At 47.2% G+C, this 23030-nt stretch overlaps 1 long non-coding RNA gene across 1 annotated transcript in view; it reads left to right on the top strand.

The window, feature by feature from the left end:
- Positions 1-23030, top strand: part of LOC105496385 (uncharacterized) — a 99964-nt gene that overhangs the window by 35621 nt on the left and 41313 nt on the right. The gene's annotated exons all lie outside the window — the stretch shown is intronic.

Here is a 23030-nt window from a genome sequence, read left to right as displayed (position 1 = left end):
AGGGGTTTTATTTCTGACAACAACACCATTAACAGGTATCAAGTGAAGGGGTGGCCTGCCCCTCCACACCTGTGGGCGTGTCTCGTTAGGTGGAACGAGAGACTTGAGAAAAGAAATGAGACACAGAGACAAAGTATAGAGAAAGAAAAAGTGGACCCAGGGGACCGGCGCTCAGCTTACAGAGGACCCACGCTGGCACCGGTCTCTGAGTTCCCTCAGTATTTATTGATCATTATCTTTACCATCTTAGAAAAAGGGAAGTGGCAGGATAATGGGATCATCGTAGGGAGAAGGTCAGCAGAAAGACATATGAGTAAAGATCTCTGTGACATAAGTTTAAGGAAAAGTGCTGTGCCTTGATATGCATATGTAAACATCTCCATAAACCTTTTTAGTGCATAAAGAGCAGCATTTCCGCTAGCACGTCCCACCTTCAGCCCTAAGGCAGTTTTCTCCCATCTTAGTAAATAGAACCTACAATCAGGTTTTACACTGAGATGTTCCATTGCCCAGGGACGGGCAGGAGACAGATGCTTTTCTCTATCTCAACTGCCAAGAGGCCTTCTTTCCTCTTATATTAATCCTCCTCAGCACAGACCCTTCACGGGTGTCAGGCTGGGGGACGATTAGGTCTTTCCCTTCCCACGAGGCCATATTTCAGACTATCACACGGGGAGAAACCTTGGACAATACCTAGCTTTCCTAGGCGGAGGTCCCTGCAACCTTTGGCAGTGTCCCTGGGTACTTGAGATTAAGAGAATGGTGATGACTTTTCACAAGCATACTGCCTTCAGGCACTTGTTTAACAAAGCACACCCTGCACAGCCCCAAATCCTTTAAACCTTGAGTCACCACAGCACATGTCTCTTGCAAGGACAAGGTTGGGGGTAGGGTCACAGATTAACAGCATCTCAAATACAGAACAAAATGGAGTCTCTTATGTCTACTTCTTTCTATGTAGACACAGTAACAGTCTGATCTCTCTTTCTTTTCCCCACATCAAGCCTTAGAGGCTTCATAGCAAAACAGAGTGGAGACCTCGTAGGTAAGCAGACAGCTTCCAGATTTCTCCACCCAGCCCCCACTTCCTGGCTGGGGGACTGGAGGCAGGGAAGTTCCATTGCCCATATGGCTGCACGAGTTTCCATTTGTCCTTTCCTGTGGTCAGACTCAATGGTGTGAGACTTCCTGTGGTGGAGCCGAGTGATGCAAGCATGTCGCTGTGTGGGGCTGCGGTCCTACACAGTCCACTTTATTGGTTGTCTAAGGCATTTTCAATGGTAAAATGAGAAAGGCGTAGTTTTTGTCCTGAACATTGGCCTTAGACCTAAGCCAGACTCGATCATATGCCATATGGGGCATATCCTCCTGAGACTCCCATGTCTACCGCCTGCCTTGGATGTCTGACATCAAGTATGTGAGCGCTTGTGTCTGGACCTGAATTTCACTCCAAACAGTGAGATTGGCTACAGGTCAGTTACCCATGTGAGATTATAGTGCCCTGACTGGTGATTATTATTATTATTATTATTATTTTTTTTTTTCTTGAGACAGCGTCTAGCTTGGTTGCCCAAGCTGGAGTGCAGTGGTGTGATGGCTCTGCCTCCTGGGCTCAGGTGATCCCCCCACCTCAGCCTCCTGAGTAGCTGGAACTACAGGCATGCACCACTGTGCTGGCTAATTTTTGCATTTTAGTAGAGATGGGGTTTTGCCATGTTGGCCAGGCTGGTCTTGAACTCCTGGCCTCAAGTGATCCACCCACCTCGGCCTCCCAAAGTGATGGAATTACAGGCATGAACCACTGCGCCTGGTCACCTGAGTGGTTATTCTTATGAAAATGAGAGCAGAACTGAAATTGAACATAAGCCACCATTAATTACTGTCAGTAATGTATTTAAGAATATAATGCATAATTTAAAGTCACACTAAAATAAATATAAATGGCTTGACACAAGTAAACATTCTTGCTCAACCCTTGACACCCTCTAGGGATGGATCTGAAGATCCCCCAGACATATGAATATGATTTTTGAAATTATTATTATTATTACAATTTTTTAGAGACAGGGTCTCACTCTGTTGCCCAGGCTGGAGTACAGTGGTGTGATCGTGGCTCACTCCTGGGCTCCAGAGAGCCTCTGTATTTGTCTGTCCTGGCACTGCTATAAAGAAACACCTGAGACTGGGAAATTTATAAAGAAAGAGGTTTGATTGCCCCATGGTTCTGCAGGCTGGACAGATGCTGGCATCTGCTCGGCTTCTGAGGAGGCCTCAGGAAGCTTCTCATAATGGTGGAAGGTGAAGGAGAAGCACGTGCATTGCATGGCCAGAGTAGGAGTGAGCAGGAAATGGGGCACTGCTACACACTTTTTTTTTTTTTTGGAGACGGAATCTTGCTCTGTCGCCCAGACTGGAGTGCAGTGGCGCGATCTCAGCTCACTGCAAACTCCGCCTCCTGGGTTCACGCCATTCTCCTGCCTCAGCCTCCCGAGTAGCTGGGACTACAAGCGCCCACCACCACACCTGGCTAATTATTTGTATTTTTTAGTAGAAAGGGGGTTTCACCGTGTTAGCCAGAATGGTCTTGATCTCCTGACCTCGTGACTCACCCGCCTTGGCCTCCCAAAGTGCTGGGATTACGAGTGTGAGCCACCACCACGCCCGGCCTGCTATACACTTTTAAACAGCCAGATTTTGCAATAACTCACTCACTCACTCAACAAGAACAGCACCAAGGGGATGTTGCTAAACCATTCGTGAAGGACCACCCTCATGATCCAGTCACCTCCCACCAGGCCCCATCTCCAATTCGACATGCTATTTAGGCAGGGACACAGATCCAAACAATATCGTCCTCTCACGTAGCTGGGACTACAGGTGTGCGCCACCTGCTTGGCCTCTGCTTTTCCAAATGATATCCCACATCGGAGCACCTCTCACCACTTCCACTTTGCCACTTTCATTCAAGCCACTAGCCAACGAGGTGGTTATTGCAGAAACAGAAGCCTCCTCTCTCCTTTCCTCCTCCAAACTTGCTCACCTTGTAGGTGATTCTCTGTGCTGCGGGATCTGTTAACGCTTGAGTCACATGGCGGAGTCTCTGCTCAAGGCCCTCAGATGGTTTCCCTTCCACCAGGAGTCAAAGCCAAAGTTCTTACCAGGGCCTCCATGACCTTACTGGGTCTGCCCTGGTCCTTCTCTGGGCTCACGTCCTGCCGCTCTGCTTTGGTCCCCTCGTTCCAGCTTCTCTGGCCTCCGCGCTTTTCCTCCAGGCACGTTTCTGCTGCACGGCCTTTGCACTTGCTTTTCCCTCTACCACGAAAGCTCTTGCCTCAAATATCCATGAGGTTCCCTCTCTCCCCTCCTTCCGGTTTCTGCTCCATCCCAGAGAGGCTCTTCTTGACCACTCTGTCTAAAATATCAGCTTCCTACAATAAAATATCAACTTCCTTCACTCTTTGTTCCTTTCCCTCTTAATTTTTTATTGTATCTCCACCTGACATATACTTGTTGATTCTTTCCCCACTAGAATATAAGCTCCACAAAAGCCACGTCTGTGCTCCTCTTCCTGCTACATCCTTAGAGTCAAGCCTAGTGCCTGACCACGTCAGTGACCTGGGTTGAATTGAATGAAGAATCAATAAAGGAGTAAACCGAGGCCGGGCACGGTAGCTCATGCCTGTGACCCCAGCACTTTGGGAGGCTGAGGCAGGTGGATCACCTGAGGTCGGGCGTTCTAGACCAGCCTGACCAGTACGGTGAAACCTCGTCTGTACTAAAAATACAAAAATTAGCCAGGCATAGTGAGGTGCACCCGTAATACCAGGTACTCAGGAGGCTGAGATGGGAGAATTGCTTGAACCCGGGTGGCGGAGGTTGCGGTGAACCGAGATCGTACCACTGCACTCCAGCCTGGGCAACAGAGTGAGACTCCCTCTCAAAAACAAAACACAAAAGGAATAAACGGAGCTTTCTGTGGTAAGTATCTTTGCTCATGGCAGGAGCACTCACTGGCAGTTTCCTGAGTCACACTTTCCGGTTTCTGTATTGCGTGTACATTGAAGTCATTCCCATGGTGGATCTGGAGCCTCAGGATAATTGGATATCGCTTTTCAGTATGTAGTTCTACATCATCATTTTTTTGGATGCTTTTAATTTTTCTTCACTTCTTCTTCCGTCCCATCACCAATATGAGCAGTTGGATTTATTTTAAGGGCCTTTCTCACAAAAAGCAAAGTTTCATCACTTTGTGGGAGTAGCTGGGGACACATCGGACCAGGAGAGAGGAGCAGAGCCCTGCTGAGAGGCCCTGGCGGGGGCTGCCTCTCTCGCTGGCTAAGGGACTCAGCTTCAGCACCTGCACCCAGTTCTGCAGGGCACGATTTGAACCCATTCCTCAGTGAAATAGCGAATAATCCCAATCATAGTCCTTGAGGACAGCTTACAAGTGACTCATGTGGAACTCAAGAATGCTGAGGAATCCTGTGGGTTTATCTGCTCCATCTCTGCTTTAACCTTGATGTCCTCCCGGCTCCAGTGACTCCATCCTATTCTGAATTTCTCTTGGTGTACTCATGGTTCTAGAATCCCAACCCCTGGATTCCTGTCGAAGCCTCAGTCTCTCGCTAGGAGGAAAGACATCTTATCAGACGTTAGGTGTGAGATGTGGAAGCTGTGTTTGGTCTCCCAGCATTCTTGTGAGCGAAGGGCTTTTAGCCACGTTCTCTTTGTCCCTTGATTTCTCTCTCTCCTTGTGGGAAAGTAGACAGTGGGACCATCACCCCAGTTCAGGACTGAAAACTCTTGAGATGTTTAACTTTGCAAACTCATCATGGGTTTCTCTCCTTGGCATGTGGTCTCCTTTATTTGAGTTGTATGTTGAGGACCTACTGTGTGCGCTAGGGCACTCCATGGGTATGGGGAGGAGCAAGACAGAGCTCTTGTCCCTCAAGACTGGAATCCAGAAAGGGGTGGGGATGGGTGTGGCAACAGCTCTGGAGTAGGAAGAGGGACATGGGGGAGAGAGGAGAGAGGAGAGAGCTGTGACTCTAGCTGCGGTGGGGTCAGGAAAGGACTTACTGTTTCCATAAAAATAGCACAGATGAAGGCTGGGCATAGTGGTAGCTCATGCTTATAATCCCAGTACTTTGGGAGGCCAAGGTGGGTGGGTGGATTGCTTGAGACCAGGAGTTCAAGACCAGCCTGGGCAACATGGCGAAACCCCATCTCTACAAAAGGAAACAAACAAACAAACAAACAAACAAAAAAATTAGCTAGGCATGGTAGAATGCACCTGTTGTCCCAGCTACCCAGGAGGCTGAGGTGGGAGGATCACTTCAGCCCAAGAGGCGGAGGTTGCAGTGAGACGAGATTGCACCACTGCACTCCAGCCTAGGCAACAGAGCCAGACCCTGTCTCAAAAACAAAACAAAACAAAACAAAACAAAAAACTCAGATGTCTTGAAAGGCAAAAAATTTAGAAAACATATAATAGATAAAACAAAGAACCTCCCAAGTTTCCTCCCTGCAAAACCATCATTGAAGCTATGTTTCTATGTGGAATCTCTAGATGGAGAGACAAATAGGCCCACTTTTATGAAATAGGATGCTTTTGAAAGTAAAAGCTATTAGAGGTAATTTTACTTAACATAAACAGAAGACAAGGAAACAAGTAAAACCAAAGGAATCTGAATCTTAAACAAATATTACACTATCACCAATGAAATTGGTTCCTAAAAGATCCCTCTATTTTTTTTTTTTGAGACAGAGCTTCACTGTTTTTGCCCAGGCTGGAGTGCCATGGTGCAATCTCGGCTCACTACAACCTCTGCCTCCCAGGTTCAAGCAATTCTCCTGCCTCAGCCTACCAAGTAGCTGGGATTACAGGTGCATACCACCATGCCCAGCTAATTTTGTATTTTTAGTAGAGACGGGGTTTCACCATGTTGGCGAGGCTGGTCTTGAGCTCCTGACCTCCAGTAATCCACCCGCCTTGGCCTCCCAAAGTGCTGGGATTACAGGTGTGAGCCACCATTCCTGATCAAGATCCCTCTAAATTTAACAAGAGATTAGGAAAAACATTACGATTGGAGTTACACAGTTTTTTCAAATCTTTGTATTTTATTATAAGTATAATTAACAATGCTATTCTTCTCAGATAAAATACATTAATCCAATGGTAGGATTTTTGAGAGAGTAATGTGAATTTGTTCATCATTAAATCAGAAGACAGGCATATTCTATGAAAAGTCTGTAACCAAGTTTTCCATTTGTATTAGTCCATTTTCATGCTGCTGATAAAGACATACCTGAGACTGGGCAATTTACAAAAATAAAAAAAAAAAAGTTTAATGGACTCACAGTTCCACGTGGCTGGGGAGGCCTCACAATCATGGCAGAAGGTGAAAGGCACGTCTCACATGGCAGCAGACAAGAGAAGATAACTTGTGCAGGGAAACTCCCCTTTATAAAACCGTCAGATCTCATGAGAGTTATTCACTATCACGAGACTAGCACAGGAAAGACCCACTCCCATGATTCAATTACCTCCTACCAGGTCCCTCCCACAACATGTGGGAATTGTGGGAGCTACAATTCAAGATGAGATTTGGGTAGGGACATAGCCAAACCATATCACCATTCTTGTCCTTTTCTCATGCAGCCTTCACAGATGTGCACACTTAGTGCTCTGAGTTCTGAATAAGCATAGCCATGTGTCCATCAAGATATAGAGTTGCTCCATCATCCCCAACAGTCTGCCCTGATGGGCTCCTCCTTCCTCACTTGGACCCTGGCAATCACTGATCTGCCTTCTGTACCTGTAGCTTTGCCTTTTCCAGAAAATCACATAATTAGAAGATAATCTGTATCAGTCTGTTCTCACACTGCTATAAAGATACTACCTGAAGGCTGGGTGCGGTGGCTCACGCCTGTAATCACAGCACTTTGGGAAGCCAAGGCGGGCAGATCACAAGATCAGGAGTTTGAGACCAGCCTGATCAACATAGTGAAACCCTGTCTCTACTAAAAATACAAAAATTAGCTGGGTGTGGTGGCACATGCCTGTAATCCCAGTTACACAGGAGGCTGAGGCAGAATTACTTGAATCTGTGGGGGCGGAGGTTGCAGTGAGCCGAGATCGCACCACTGCACTCCAGCCTGAGTGACAGAGGGAGACTCTGTCTCAAAAAAAAAAAAAAGATACCACCTGAGACTGGGTAATTTATAAACAAAAGAGGTTTAATAGACTCACAGTTCCGCATGGCAGGGGAGGCCGTAGAAACTTATAATCATGGCAGAAGGTGAAGGGGAAGCAATGCAAATCTTAATTCTAATGTTTTCATCACAGTATCTCATACCTATTATTAGCTGTGTGTGGTGTTTCTTTTCAAGTCTCTGGCTTCAGCATCTCCAGGGAGTAAAATTCCCACCTGCTGGGGGTGGGGAGCACCATTACCCGACTGTGCAGGCTCATAAAAGGGGGTCTGGGTTCTAAATGCTCATCAAACAGATTCTTAGCCACCTCTGTTTTCAGCCTTTCTTGCACCCCAGCCTTCAGAGGGATTCTGGTCAATGCAGAGTTTTGTGTCTCAAATAGATTTTCTGTTCTCAGGCTCTTCACCCTGCAGGCACACATAGGACTTAACTTTCTCTGATTTGCTGAGTCAGTTACCACTCATTCAATCACTTTTTAATCTTCCAAATTTTGATGACATCTTTTTTTTTTTTTTTTTGAGACAGAGTCTCGCTCTGTTGCCAGGCTGAAGTGCAGTGGCACAATCTCGGCTTACTGCAACCTCTGCCTCCCGGGTTCAAGCAATTCTCCTGCCTCAACCTCCCAAGTAGCTGGGACTACAGGTGTGCACTACCATGCTCAGCTAATATTTGTATTTTTAGTAGAGACGGGATTTCACCATGTTGGCCAGGCTGGTCTGGAACTCCTGACCTCAAGTGATCCACCCGCCTCGGCCTCCCAAAGTGCTGGGATTATAGGTGTGAGCCACCACACCTGGCTCTGATTGCTTTCATATCTTTTTTTTTCTTAACATCTATTATCTCTGTATTCATAATTCCATTTTCAGCAGGGTCTGTTCTGATTTTGACATTTATAATTAATTTGGGAGTTCTGTAATGTTATTTGATTTCAATTTGTTTCCTTAGGTCTCTCTTTTGTGTGTCATTCTATTGTTTAATCAACTCATCTTTGAAATTTTGTTTTACCAAATTCCTGTTCTTGTTCTATCATTTTACAGCAGAGAGTACCTATGTGAAGTTTTCTTCCAGTTTTGGGGTTATATCTTCTTCTAGGCTGGATTCTTTGTCTTTTGGGTGCTTTTTTTCTTGGGGTTTTGGTGGGAGTGTGTGTGCATAGTTTCCATCAGTTTCCTACTTGTACATGAGCATTTCTGTTCAAATATTATTTTTCCTGTTCTACAGTGTGAACTTGGACTCATTTCTCAGTGTGTCTGAGATAGGTTTTTGCCATAGTTTGAGGTTCAGATATTTTTTGTTCTTCACATTTTTCCTTTAGCCTGGGATCATGGTGGGATGAGGGGCAGGAAAGTGGAAAAGCATATTGGGGCAGTGCATATTTCTGAGAGAAATATGTTCTCACTTCTGAGGGTGTGAAAATATGCTAGGGTTGCACTTCCCAGGGGAGAAAGATAACTTCCCTTTAGAAAGTGGGATAGTCAGCTGGGCATGGTAGCACACACCTGTAATCCCAGCTACTCGGGAGGCTCAGGTGGGAAGATTGCTTGAGCCCAGGAATTTGAAGTTGCAGTGAGCTGTGACTGTGCCACTGCTCTCCATTCTGGATGACAGAGCAAGGGCTGGTCTCTTAAAAAACAAAAACTCAGGGCTGGGAGTGATGGCTCACACCTGTAATCCCAGCACAGTGGGAGGCCGAGGCGGGAGGATCACTTGAGTTCAGGAGTTTGAGACCAGCCTGGCCAACATGGTGAAACTGCGTCTCTACTAAAAACACAAAAATTAGCTGGGCATGGTAGCAGGTGCCTGTAATCCCAGATACTCAGGAGGCTGAGGCAGGAGAATCACTTGAATCCAGGAGACAGAGGTTGCAGTGATTCGAGATCGCACCACTGCACTCCAGCCTGGGTGACACAGTGAGACTCGGTCTCAAAAACAAAAACAAAAATCAAAACCAGAATGCAGGATATTTAATACTCATTGCCCCAGCCTTGTTGGGGAAGGGCACAATAAGAAAAATCCCATCCAGCATCCTGAAACAAATCAGTATTGGGGTGAGCCCAGTGGGGCAGCCGATGGCTGAGTCAGGCTGGTGGGGTGGAGGGAACTGTGAGGGCCTTGTAGCTTGGAGCATCCCTGGTCCCCTTAGCAGCCACCATGAGAGTGAGCAGGCAGGGCTGGAGTCAGACAGCCCAGTCTGGAAATGCCAGCCATGAATGAGTGCCCTGTGGCTGCCTTGGGAATGTGTGCCAGGATTGGAATCCTGCAGTTGAGGATCTGGAAGGTTCTGACCAGGTAGCTAAAGAGTATGTATGACCCCAGGCCGGGCACGGTGGCTCACACCTGTAATCCCAGCACTTTGGGAGGCTGAGGTGGGTGGATCACCTGAGGTCAGAAGTTCAAGACCAGCCTGGCCAACATGGTGAAACCCCGTCTCTACTGAAAATACAAAAATTAGCCAGGCTTGGTGGTGCATGCCTATAGTCCCAGCTACATGGGAGGCTAAGGCAGGAGAATGGCTTGAACCCGGGAGACGGAGGTTGCAGTGGGCCAAGATTGCACCATTGCACTCCAGCCTGGGTGACAAGAGCGAAACTCCGTCTCAAAAAAAAAAAAAAAAAAAGTATGACTTCATAATAAGGTCATGTTGCCAGGGACCACGTATTGATGTTTCTAGGGAGAAATAAGAAGGAATATAGCAACCGAATAAGACGATGTTCGTTTATGACATCCATGATGTCTTTCAAGGCTTGAGAAACACTCTCTTTTGTCTAATTAGTCATTGTGACCATATCTCCATGGAGACCATTATGTTTGTACTTGCAATAGACACGTGTGCATCCATTAAAGGAACACAGTTGCCAAACGTACGCTCTGGGCCCAGGGTGGAGTGGCTTTTTACAGCACAGCCACTGGGACTGCTGCAGAAAGTGTCAGAAAACAAGCAAGGAGCTGTCCTTATTCACGAAGAGAGGCTGTCTCTGGCATCCGGTCCTGGTTCTAGGGGAGTGTGAAACCCAGGAAGGTGGGGTGCTCACGCTCATGGCAAAAGCTCCAAAGGCATAGATTCACTCTTCTTTTTTTTAAATGTGTGCCAAAGATTTTTAAGCCCATTAATTAATGAAGGGACCAGTAAGATGTTAAAAACTGGCTCAGGAGAGAATCCAGAGAACAGACATTAATACAGGTAATTAGGAATGTTTTGGTCAAGAGACAAAAAATTGGTTTCTTCCAAGAGCAGTAAGGAGAATGAGGAGAAGATTTAGTCTTTCATTAAAAAAAAAAAAATTGAGAGCCAACAAGTGCTCAGCAGAGCGAGTGCTGCTCGGACCAAGGGGTGGACAGGCTGGACGGGACTCAAGCGAGACTGTGCTACCCAGACCTGAGCGGTCCTCCAGGGATGCTCAGCAGAGGGGCAGGAGGCTGTGGGGGATGCCGCTGGCTGGGCCCTGTCCTTTTTGTGCTAAGCGTCTCCAGCTCCTGCACAGGCCCCAAATATGGTAAATACATGGCAGACCTTGGAGCATGGGGGAATGAGAGGGGACCTTCCAGAAGAGTGGAGTGGGAACAGACCACGAAAGCTTGGGATTGCAGACCCCAGCTCTGCCATGGGACAAGAAACCAGTCCCTCTCAGATCTCACTCAGCACTCGTTTCTGCCTCAGAACTGAGAGCAGCAAAGGGCTTTTGTGTTTGTCCTGCTCCTGGCTTTTTTCTTTTTCTAGAGACAGGGTGAAGCTCTGTCACCCAGGCTGGATTGCAGTGGCACAATTGTAGCTCACTGTAATCTCAAACTCACTTCTGGGCTCAGGTAGTCTTCCCACTCCAGCCACCTGCTAATTTTTATTTTTATTTTTTGGTAGAGACAGAGTCTTGCTATGTTGCCCAGGCTGGTCTTAAACTCCTGTCCTCTAGTGATCCTTCTGAGTTGGCCCCCCGAAATGTTGGGATTACAGACGTGAGCCACTGCACCTGGCCTTCTCCTTGCTGTCCAGTGGGGTTTCGGGACTAATGTGACTTCAGCTACCTTGTTTGTACTGACCATTACCACTGACTACAGAAATACTCCAAGGCTGAAGCCCTCAAGTCCCTAACCTGCCAGTTACAAAGGGAAAAGTTTCCTAAGCTCACCAGAGTGGCACTTGACTTAACTACACACTTCTGCCTGGACTCAGGAAGCAAACCACCACAGACCTCGTCGCCTGTAATCACATGCACAGGCAGGCACTTGCTCCTAGCCATTCCCTCTTGTTTTGTACACAATTCTAATAACGCTAGTATTTTTAGTAAAGTGAGAGTTGATGGCATGGCTGTTGGCAGGCACATGGACACCAGCAGGAGGGAGTAGCTGGAAGCCTGTCAGTGAGGTCAGGAACTGGGGAAATATCAAAGCAATTACAGGAGACCAGGATGGCATGCTGGGGCCGCTCAATGTCAGAGCACAGAGCACTCTGCTCACTCCTGGCCTAGCACAGCCGCTGACCATTCTTAGCCATAGCCTAGAGTCACCCAGGAAAGAGCTTACCGACAACAACAGCAGGAGCTTTGGGACCGTAAAGTTCTGGGTTCAATTCTCTGCTCCCTGTTTGCAGGGCTCTTGGCAAAGAGTCTCCCTCTTTTGCCCAGGCTGGAGTGCAATGCTGCAATCTCTGCTCACTGCAACCTCCACTTCTCAGGTTCTAGAGATACTCCTGCCTCAGCCTCGGGAACAGCTGGAACTACCGGCATGAGCCACCATGCCCAGCTAATTATTTTGTATTTTTAGTAGAGATAGGGTTTCACCATGTTGGCCAGGATGGTCTCAATTTCTTGACCTTGTGATCCGCCTGCCTCGGCCTCCCAAAATGCTGGGATTACAGGCGAGAGCCGCCACGCTTGGCTTTTTTATTTTTATTTTTATTTTTTTAAAGACAGAGTCTCACTCTGTCACCCAGGCTGGAGTGCAGTGTTGCGGTCTTGGCTCACTGCAGTCCTTGCCTCCTGGGTTCAAGTGATTCTTGTGCCTCATCCTCCTGAGTAGTTGGGACTACAGGCATGCACCATCACACCCCGTTACTTTTTGTATTTTTAGGAGAGATGGGTTTTCACCATGTTGGCCAGGCTGGTCTGGAACTCCTGACCTCAAGTCATCTGCCTGCCTCGGCCTCCCAAAGGGCTGGGATTACAGATGGCGCCTGGCCGGTTTAGGCAAATCACTTTTAATACTGCCTTCATATTAGAGTGTCGGGAGGATTAAATGAGTTTACAGAGCACATAGTAAATGCTTATGAAAAATTAGCTGCTATTGGCAGGGAAGTGAATGATGGTCAACGACGTGTAACGACATGGACGAGCCTCAGAATCATTCTAATGAGAGGAAGAAACAGGCACAAAAGGGCACTTACTGTCCAGTTTCATTTATAGAAGTCGCAAAACAGACACAAGTCATCTGTGACATTAGAGGTCAGGACATTAGTTACGGGGGTTAGTTATTCAACGGTACCTTGCCATTTTTGTTGTAAAATAGAACAGATAGAAATAATGAGGCAGGGAGGTGAATTTTGAAATATTGTATATTTCGAAATAGCCAAAAGGATTTTAACTGTTCATACCACAAAGAAATGGTTAATGTATGAGGTGATGGATATGCCAGTTTGATAGCCGTATTTGATTATTCTACAATGTATACATATATCAGAACATCACATTTTACCCCATGAAGACACACAATTATTGTTTGTCAATTAAAAATTAAATAACAGCCAGCGTGGTGGCTCATGCGTGTAATCCCAGCACTTTGGGAGGCTGAGGCAGGAAGATTGCTTGAGCTCAGAAGCTCAAGACGAGCCTGAGCAACATAGCAAGACTTATCTCTACTAAAAATAAAAAAAAATTGGCTAGGCATGGTGGCACACACTTGTCGTCCCAGCTACTTAGGAGGCTGAGGTGGGAGGATTGCTTGAGCTCAGGAGGTTGAGGCTGCTCTGAGCCGTGATAGTGGCACCGCACCACAACCTAGGGCACAGAGCCAGACCCTGGTTCAAAAAATTTAAACAAAACATTTAAAAGATTACATGAGATAAACCTGCCGCAGTTTGGGGAACTACCGTGAGAGCACCCCCGAAGCTAGTCCTGATCACAGTCTTCTTCCTTCCTCTAAATATTTTGTTTCTTGATCTGGGTGTTAGTTATCCAGGGGTGTTTATGAAAAATCAGGGAGCAGTAAATTTATGTGCGCTTCTTTATATGCATATTATGCTTCAATAAAAAGTTTAAAAGTTAGGCTGGGGCCGGGCACAGTGGCTCACGCCTGTAATCCCAGCACTTTGGGAGGCTGAGGCGGGCGGATCACGAGATCAGGAGATCGAGACCATCCTGGCTAACACGGTGAAACCCCGTCTCTACTAAAAATGTAAAAAATTAGCCGGGCGTGGCGGCGGGCGCCTGTATTCCCAGCTACTTGGGAGGCTGAGGCGGGAGAATGGTGTGAACCCGGGAGGCAGAGCTTGCAGTGAGCTGAGATCGCGCCACTGCACTCCAGCCTGGGTGACTGAGTGAGACTCCGTCTCAAAAAAAAAAGTTAGGCCGGGCGCAGTGGCTCATGCCTGTAATCCTAGCACTTTGGGAGGCCAAGGCGGGCAGATGGCCTGAGCTCAGGAGTTCGTGACCACCCTGGGCAACACAGTGAAACCCCATCTCTACTAAAATACAAAAAATTAGCTGGGCATGGCAGCATGCTCCTGTAGTCCCAGCTACTCGGGAGGCTGAGGCAGGAGAATTGCTTGAACCCGGGAGGCAGCGGTTGCAGCGAGCCGAGGTCGCACCACAGTACTCCAGCCTGGGCGATAGAGCGAGACTTCGTTTCAAAAAAAAAAAAAAAAGTTAGCACTTATTATTGTTCTTAATATTATTATCGAGTTAACTTACTGTAGTCTTAAACTCTTCATCTGTCTAACGGGGTTGATTATCCCATTTTTTGCAGAATTGTTAGAAGTTACAGTATTCACAGCATATTCGTTGGTTCATTCAGCAGATATTTACTGAGTGCCTGCAGGCTCGGCCACTGTTCTAGGTGCTGGTGAGAAAGACGTGATCCAAACAGACAAAAATCATGGGGTTTACATGCCGGCGAGGGGAGAGACATGCTAGGCACTCACGGAGAACTATGAAATTTGGACAGCACCCTCTGGTTCAGAAAACAAGATCCTGGACCACATCTCTATCCCATATGGTGAAGTTTGTTTGGTTTGGTTTTGATTTGGCTCCTTAAATAATTAGCTTCACTTGTTACAAAATCCTGGTTAGCACAAAGTCAGATGAGTGAAAGCACGTGGATGCTACATAAACAATGCCTGCCTTTTCTAGAATTTCGAGGTGCAATCAAATTGCGAATTAGAGCAAACCACCCTTCGTGAGCCGCTGTGTTGAGGACCGAGAAATGAATAGCCCAGCAAAGAAATGCTTTCTCCCTCCTGTTCTGAGGAACTCGGGCCCTGGTTTGAGGCCCTGCACCCTGCAGGCAGGAAAGCGTTAAGGAAGAAATGTGCATTTCCACTGAACAAGAAAATCAACTTAGAAAAGAAATGTGTATTGGAAAATATCTATTTGCCTGCAAAATAATGTAAAAATAATGAGCTCCTATTCCCCTTTGATGTGCAGCGCACGCTTTTAAGGAAAGATTCTGCATTTCTGAGATACTGGGCCTGGCGTGTAATGAAGTGGTTGTTATGGCAACAACTTTCAAAAGCAAGTATTTTCTGAGAGATGTGCTCCACACAGCCAGCGTGAGAGAGGAAAACATGAAAACAGAGACAGGGAGATGAGCTAAACAGAAGGCATTAGATGCCAAGAGCATCCGCTCCAGGTCCAAGGGGGAAGAAAAGTGCCCCTTGCCCCCACCACCCCAGCCTGGATTTGCAAAGCTGCAGGGGAAGCCAGACCCCTGCCCTGGAAGGGGTCCCTTGAGGAATGGAACTGGGACAAGGCAAGGTTAGGGCTGAGACAGTGTGAGACTGTGGAGAATGACAGGCGGCCTGAGCCTGGGGGCTCCATCACCAGTCCCTCACCATGGCCCCCTCCTCCCAGCCCAACTCCAGCCTCAGCCTCTGCCCCTCCCAGCCTCCCTGCTGTTCATTAATTCCAGAGACCATTCTTCCTACTGACAGTCAGGGCCTTCTGCCTATTCCACCCCCTCACGTGCCGGGGGGTCCTGCAAGGCTGGGCATGGGACCGAGAGCTGGCATTTATCACCCTCTTTGCTCTGCATAGCAACCCCAAGTGCCTGGCAAATAGTAGCTGCCCCATCTCTATTTGTGAAGCGAATAGATGGTCCTTCTCTGACAGCTACTGCTATTGTCCCCATTTTGTAGATGAGGTAGTTGAGGCTTGGAGATGTTGAGTGACTTGCCACAGCCCTGCAGGCAGTGAGCAGTGGAGCTGGGCTGCCCACACCCTTGCATGGTGCTGCCTCTCAGTATCCCCGATCCCAGCCTCCCTGTCTTTGTTCATACTGTGTCTCTGCCTGGTGCACCCTCTCCTGTCTTGTAAGACCTGACCCAAAGGCCATCCCGTGTCCATGATGTCATGAAAATGCTGCCTGTAAATGAGACCTCTGAATGTGTCAGTGTCCCGGGACGGGGTCCTCACTACCTGCTAGGGAGTCTGGGCTGGGCACACACGTCCTGGCGGCCAGGAACTGCCAGGAACAGAGCCGCCTCCAGAGGGACCTTGTCTGTCCCATTTGCCATGCTCCTCCCCACATGGTGCTGGGCACAGCGGCGGCGCTTAGGAACCCTTGGGTGAATGAGAGACTTTGGAACCCAGACGGTTTGGGAAGGTCCTGGTCGGTCAGGTTTTGGAAATCCTTGGGGCTGTCCCAGCCGAAGCTTTCTTGCGATTGGGTAACCTGCTCAAATGCAGCCCAAGCTCATATTTGACAGTGACGGTGAGGAGGGGGGCATGTGAGTGTGTGTGGCACGTGAGTGTGTAAACGTGTGTGCATGGCCTCGCAGGAGGCAATTTGCCCTAAAAAGGAGTCTGGGCTACACACATGTGTGCCTCTGTGTCAGGGGTGAGGGAGATGAGTGTGTGCACAGATCTGAGATCTACTCTCTAAAGGGGCATGCATCTAAATATGTGTGTTTCAGGAGCATGTAGTGTGTATGTCTGTGTGCTCATGCATGGCCTTGATTGATGGGACTTGCTTTGTAAGGGGGCATATGTTTATATGCATGTGTGCCTGCATGAGGGCGTGTCTTGTGTGTGTGCACCTGGTCTTGGTCTGTTGTATGTGTGTGTGCGCGTGTGTGTGTGAGAGAGAAAAAGATGAGCGTGTGAAGGAGTGTGCTGGAAGGAGAGGTTTGTATGAATGTATATGTATCGGAGGTGTACCTGGGAATGTGGGGATGGATGCCGGGGAAGAGCAGTGGATGTGTTTCTGGCTGCTACAGTTGTCAGGTACAGGGAGCATATTGAAGTAAATGGGCTGTATTTTTGGTTCTCTGTTGTGAGAGAGCTTCCAGCAGCTGTGCTGGCAAACCTATGAGTCACAGAGAGAGAACTATGCCGTGGCACTGTCCTCTGGATCATAAAATGTAAGTTAGAGCCAGAAGCAGCCTTGGAAGTCACCTACTTCTACCCGTTGTGTTACAACTGATGGAAAACAGAGAGGGGAAGCAAATTCTCCAGATCACACAGCGAACGCAGGATGGAGCTGGAACTTGGACTTGTGTCTGGGTCTGGGACTTCCTGATCCTCTACTTCCTGCTGTCAGGTCCCTGAGGAGGAGGGAGAGGGTTAACCACAGAGTAATTAATACCAGGCACCAGAGTATTATAACATTTCATTTCCACTTTAATTAGGGGAACTTAAAAAAATAGAAGTCTTTGTTGTGTCAATTAGTTGATTGACTATCGTTGGTTTCTGGGTTAGTGAAACTTGATCTGCAGTGAATGAATTTGTTTATCAGGGAAAAGGAGCCAGGGGGTGGAAAGAGAAATTCAATTAAGTGTCAGGCTGCTGAGTGACAGGCTGCGTTTGATAGAACTTTTAGCTTAATTGCTTGTATTTCATTAAGAGTTTTATTTATCAAGAGGATTCTTCATGTTAAAAATCTCAGGTGGTGTCTGAGTGGCTTTGGGCTATTTTTCTGCATTGATTGATGACATTGAATTGTGGTCCTGAAGAATTACCTGGGACCTCAGAGACATTCTTGTCTGGGCAAAGACTGTCCTTTATCCTAGCTCCCGGGGCTTGTGGCCCCCTCGTGCCTCCCCTCCCAAAGATATATCCAAAGTTTAGTAAGTGTTGCATTTCTCTGGGGAGAATAATCTGTATTTCTTCTTTAGATTTTCAAAGGGATAGGAGTCACATAGACAATAATACTCAGCCAGGCTGACCAACTTGTTTGGTTTTGCTCTTTGCTTTTGTTTTTATTCCCCATAAAAACAAACTTAATTGCATGCACAGTTGTAAAATTGTACATGAAGGCAGTGCCAGAAACTACATTACTATTATTCTGCATTAACAAAAATGACTGTAAAAATAACTATCCTTGAGAAGAAAATGATCCCTACAAGATTTAATTTAATTAGAGATATGATTACTATCAGGGTTTTCCAAGAATGTCATATAAGCTCAAAAGTAGATGCATTTTTTTATAAATCAAATGGGTCCTGGTGCCCCAGAGGTATATAAAAAATATACAGTGTGGCTTACTTGAGTTCTTCTTTTCTGAAGCACTCCAGACCCTTCCTGTGAGGAGAATTGTCCAATGCATAATCTATAATGGCTACAGAGAGGGAGGGAGGGAGAAAGGAAGGGAGGGAAGGACAACCTGCTGAGCCTTGGGGCTCTATAACCAGTCCCACACCATGGCACCCTGTGTCTCTCTCTGTGCACCTGTGGTCCCAGCTACTCAGTGAGGCTGAGGTAGGAGGATCGCTTGAGCCCAGGAGGTTGAAGGGGCTCACTTCAACCCCCTCTGGCCCTCTCTGACCCCCAGTTCTCTCATTTATAAAGATGATCCCTTGTTTTATGAGAGAACCAAGGTTCAGAGAGGGCCAGAGGTTTTCCCAAGGACACACAGCCAGCTATGGGCAGAACCAGGACTAGCACTTGTTCTTCCTGCTTCCTTTTCAAGAACCTGGCTCTCTGTGGGGCCTCTGAGTTGCTGGGCTTAGGTCCTTCAGGGACAGTTCAGCAGGACAGCCATTTCTTTTTCTTTTGATCTATTAGGGCAGGAGAACAGAGTGGTTAGGACTGCTGTTACCACCTGGGCTTAAATTCTGGATTTCCTGCTTGTTATGTGAACTTGGACAAGTGCTTTGACTACACTGGTAAACGGGATAGTAAAAGCATCTGTCTCACTTGGCTGTCAGGAGGATCATGGGGTACTCCATGTAATGCACTTAGACTATACCTGGTACATAGTAAATGTTCAGTAAATACCAGCTATAATGATTATTGAGCTTCCAGGTAAGATTTCATTTGAAAAAAGGTTCCTAATTGTTGTTTTTTTTTTGGAGACAGGATCTCATTTTGTCACTCAGACTGGAGTATAGTGACACAATCACAGCTCACTGCAGCCTCAACCTCCTGGGCTCAAGCGATCCTCCTACCTCAGCCTCCCAAGTAGCTGGGACCACAAGTGCACACCACCAAGCTCAGCTAATTAATTTTTTTTTTTTTTTTGGTAGAGGCAGAGTCTTGCTATATTGCTCAGGCTAGTCTTGAACTCCTGAGCTCAGGCAATCCTTTCGCCTCAGCCTCACTAAATGCTGGTATTACAGGCATGAGCCACCACACCTGGCCTCTAATTCTTAAAAATAATTGAGGAGCATTGTCCTGGACTAAGTAGCTCCCTCTCCAACCGGTTCTTAAGAAGAAATAATTTATTCCAGGAGATGGGTGGACTCAGTTCTGGTCCATGATGAGGGATGGGAAAACGAGGTTTCCTCCTGCCTTGGGTTTTGTTCTTCCTGGCACTCCCTTGGTCCCTGAAGATTTTTCTCTTCTTTTCTATGATAAACATCTATTCTGGCTCTATTCTCTTCCTCTCTCCTTTTTCCCCCCTTTCCTGTCTTATCCCTCCCTTCCTCCCTTTCTCCCTTCCTGCTTCCCTCCCTCCCTCCCTCATTTCCTTCCTCCCTTCCTGCCTCCCTCCCTCCCTCCCTCATTTCCTTCCTCCCTCCCTCATTTATTTCCCTCCCTCCCTCCTTCCTTCCTTCCTTCCTTCCTTCCTTCCTTCCTTCCTTCCTCCCTCCCTCCCTCCCTCCCTCCCTCTCTCCCTCCCTACATCTGTTGGGTGTGGGACCTGGCTTCTATAGTCTCTTTTTTTTTTTTTTTTTTTTGAGACAGAGTCTTGCTCTGTCGCCCAGGCTGGAGCACAGTGGCCGGATCTCAGCTCACTGCAAGCTCCGCCTCCCGGGTTTACGCCATTCTCCTGCCTCAGCCTCCCGAGTAGCTGGGACTACAGGCGCCCGCCACCTCGCCCGGCTAGTTTTTTGTATTTTTTTTTAGTAGAGACGGGGTTTCACTGTGTTAGCCAGGATGGTCTCGATCTCCTGACCTCGTGATCCGCCCGTCTCGGCCTCCCAAAGTGCTGGGATTACAGGCTTGAGCCACCGCGCCCGGCCCTATAGTCTCTTAAGAGCTGATTGTGCCTGTCTGTTTCTGACTCTGCATTTTATGATGTCACTTGGTGGCTTGACATCAGCCATGATAGGAATATTTACACCATGGAAATTGGACAATACTACAAATAAGGGCTTTTTTTGGGATTATTTGTTTGCTATTTTGAAAACTATTTTTCAGCCTACTGTTTCATCCATCCATCCCTGCGTCATGCATCCCTATCTCTGGATGGCCAGACATCCAACCACCAAGCCATCACCCATTGAACCACTCATCCATCTGACATGTATTAAACACTTCTTGTGAGCCAGGCCCTATACAAACTCCACTGGGAGGGCAGAATTGGCCTGAGCCTGCTCCCTGCCCTTGAGGAATTGACACTTTAGTGGAACAGACACCTTACACACTCAAGAACTGTCCTGGACATCATCTCATTTGATGGTCATGGTCAGTATTGTTATCTCAGTGTAACAGTTGAGGAAATTAAGGCTCAGAGAGGTTAAATGAATTGCCTGAGGTCACACAGCTGACTGTCCATTCATTTGTTTACTCGTATGACAAGGCATAATACTCAGCTTACAGAGTGCTTAAATCCAGCCAGATGCCAAGGTGAAAACTGATTTTCAAACCTGTCCTTCAGAAATAAACCTTCTTAAAAAAATAAAAAGAAAGAAAATAAAAGAATAGGGAAAGTTATTTTTCCATCTCGCTTAGATGGGGACAGTTTTGAATTTATTTTTTTCAGATTGAACAATCGTTCCTCAAATGGATAGTGATAGGTGATCTAAAAAATAATCTTTTAAAACGTCGCCGAGTTGGGCATTTCCTCTGGGTGACATAACTCAGTGTGACAGAATGCATTTAAATTCACGGAAAAGAAATGGCAAGGAGTGCGGTGCAGAAGGTGTTTGTGTGACTGCTGGCTCCTTAACCCTCTCCTTTCACCATTCTTCCCCCTTTCCTCCACCACCCCTGGGCCTGTGGGCATATTTACTTCCCTCACTGCCTCCAGCCCTATGTCTACACATACACATACACATACACATACACATACACATACACATACACATACACATAGCAGGGATCAAAAGCACTTCTGAAGATCCTGGGTCCCGGAATGTGGGCAGCTGATAGGCTGGGGGAGAGGGTGTGGGTTTCCTAATGGGCCAAAGAAAGAGGTGCCAGGAATGCGTGGAAGATGATGTCTTCCTTTTCTCTAGATTCCTGTCTGTTCCCATTGTATTTCTATTCCTGAACATGGCCACCGTGATAACAAGGGGAGGGCTTTGCTTTGGGAAGGCCAGGGCCAGGCCAGGTGAGGCTTACAGACAAAGGATCTGCTGGTAACTCAGATTCAGAGTGTGAGGAAACCATGCCACAATTCCTCCCTGGTTTGGTGGGTGGCCTCTCTCTAAGAGACAGAACCCCAGGGCCATGCTAGGGTTGCAGCTGAGAGTGTGGATGGCAGCATGGTGCTCAAGGTGCTAGAGTTTCTTTTGTGTGATATTTTAGTTGTACTTCCCAAGGTATGTTCCATTATCTGCACACTGGTTTCTAGTTTCTGGCATTCTGCATCTGCTTATGGCTGGGAAGAAAGAAGAGGGTAGATAACTCCTTAGGGAGGAGGAGGAGGAGGATCTGATGGAGGGGATGTCTTAAGTCAGCTTTCCTAGATGCAGATTCCTGCAGATTTTTCACAGAGAGTAAATAATTGCAGATGGGGAGTGAAGGGAGCTGGACATGGGAGGGGAAGGACCTGAAGCTAGAGATCAGCTTCAGCCTGATCCATGGGAAGCTCTGGAGTGGGACTTGTACCACAGATTGGTCCCCACTTGAGGCCAGGGGACTGGCATTTGTACTCCCATGTCAATCACTAGCTACTGGTTGCCAGTGGTGGGCATGGGAGTGAGAAGAGAGTAGCTTCCAAGAGGAGGCAGATCTGCCAAAGGCAAGTCTCCAGGTAAGGGAACAGGGTGAACCTTCAGGACTCACAGGACCCAGGGGCTGGGGTACTAGTCTGATAAAAGGGGTGTTATGGTTTGAATGTGCCCCCTAAATTTCATGTTGTAGAAACCAAATTTCCAAATCCATATGTTGATTGGAGGTGGGGCCTTTGAGAGATAATTAAGATGAGATAAGGTAATCAGGCTGGGGCACCCATAATGGAACTAGTGACTTTATGGGAAGAGGAAGAGACCTGAGCTGGCACGCTCCCTGGCTCTCATCATGTGATGCCTTTTACCACATTATGACACAGCAAGAAGGGCCCCACCAGATGCAGCCCCTCAGCCTTGGACTTCCCAGCCTTCAGAACTGTAAGAAATACATGTTTTTTCTTAATGAATTACCCAGTCCCAGATATTAAGTTATAGCAACAGAAAACGGAACAAGACAGGGCGTATGGATTGGGAAGAAACAGCTACTACAAGGAGAACCTCAGTAAGACAGGAAAAGGGAGAGGAGGGACTGTTTCCCTCCCTGCCCTGGGGGACTGTGGGAGGAATTCAGCAGCAAGCAGGAGACACTCTTCACCTACTGCTGCCCTCATCCGCCATGCCACTGTAGCAAAAGTTCACAGAAAACCCTCTCTTAATAACTGAGTACCATCAGCAGGTAGGAGAAGAAACTTGAAAGACACATTCATGAAAGAGAGACCGAAGTGAGAGATGGTTTAAATACTTGCTGCTTTAAGTATAGCTCCAGCACCAGCAGCACCAGCATCACCTGGAGCTTGTCCAAAATGCAGGCTCTCAGGTCCCACCTGAGGCTACTGAATCCAATCTGAAATCATTTAACAAGATTCCCAAGTGATTTGTGTATACACTTAAAGTATGAGATGTTCTCCTTAGAAAAAAGGTATTACATCAGGAAATGTGCCTCTTAGCTGGACAGACACCTGAAGAGTAGCACAATGTCTTCATTTATTCTCTGTTCTTTATTTTGGTTGTCCTTGTATTGAACATCAGTTTTCCAGGCAGTGTCCCAGGGAAACAAAGCTCCCTGCCCTCCTGGAGCTTGCTGTCTGTGGGGGAAAGCAGACATTGGACATAAAATAATACACATAGTTTATTACAATTGTGATAAGTACTGCAAAGAAAAAGTACAGGTGACAGTAACAGCATAACACAGGGGAGCTGACCTGGTCTGGGGCTTATGGAAAGCTTTTCTGAGGAAGCAACATTGAGAAATGGGGGACTGCCGTGTTCTGGG

Source organism: Macaca nemestrina, chromosome 15, assembly GCF_043159975.1.
Source record: "Macaca nemestrina isolate mMacNem1 chromosome 15, mMacNem.hap1, whole genome shotgun sequence".
Lineage (NCBI taxonomy): Eukaryota > Metazoa > Chordata > Mammalia > Primates > Cercopithecidae > Macaca > Macaca nemestrina.
This window is presented reverse-complemented; position numbering and strand designations above follow the sequence as displayed.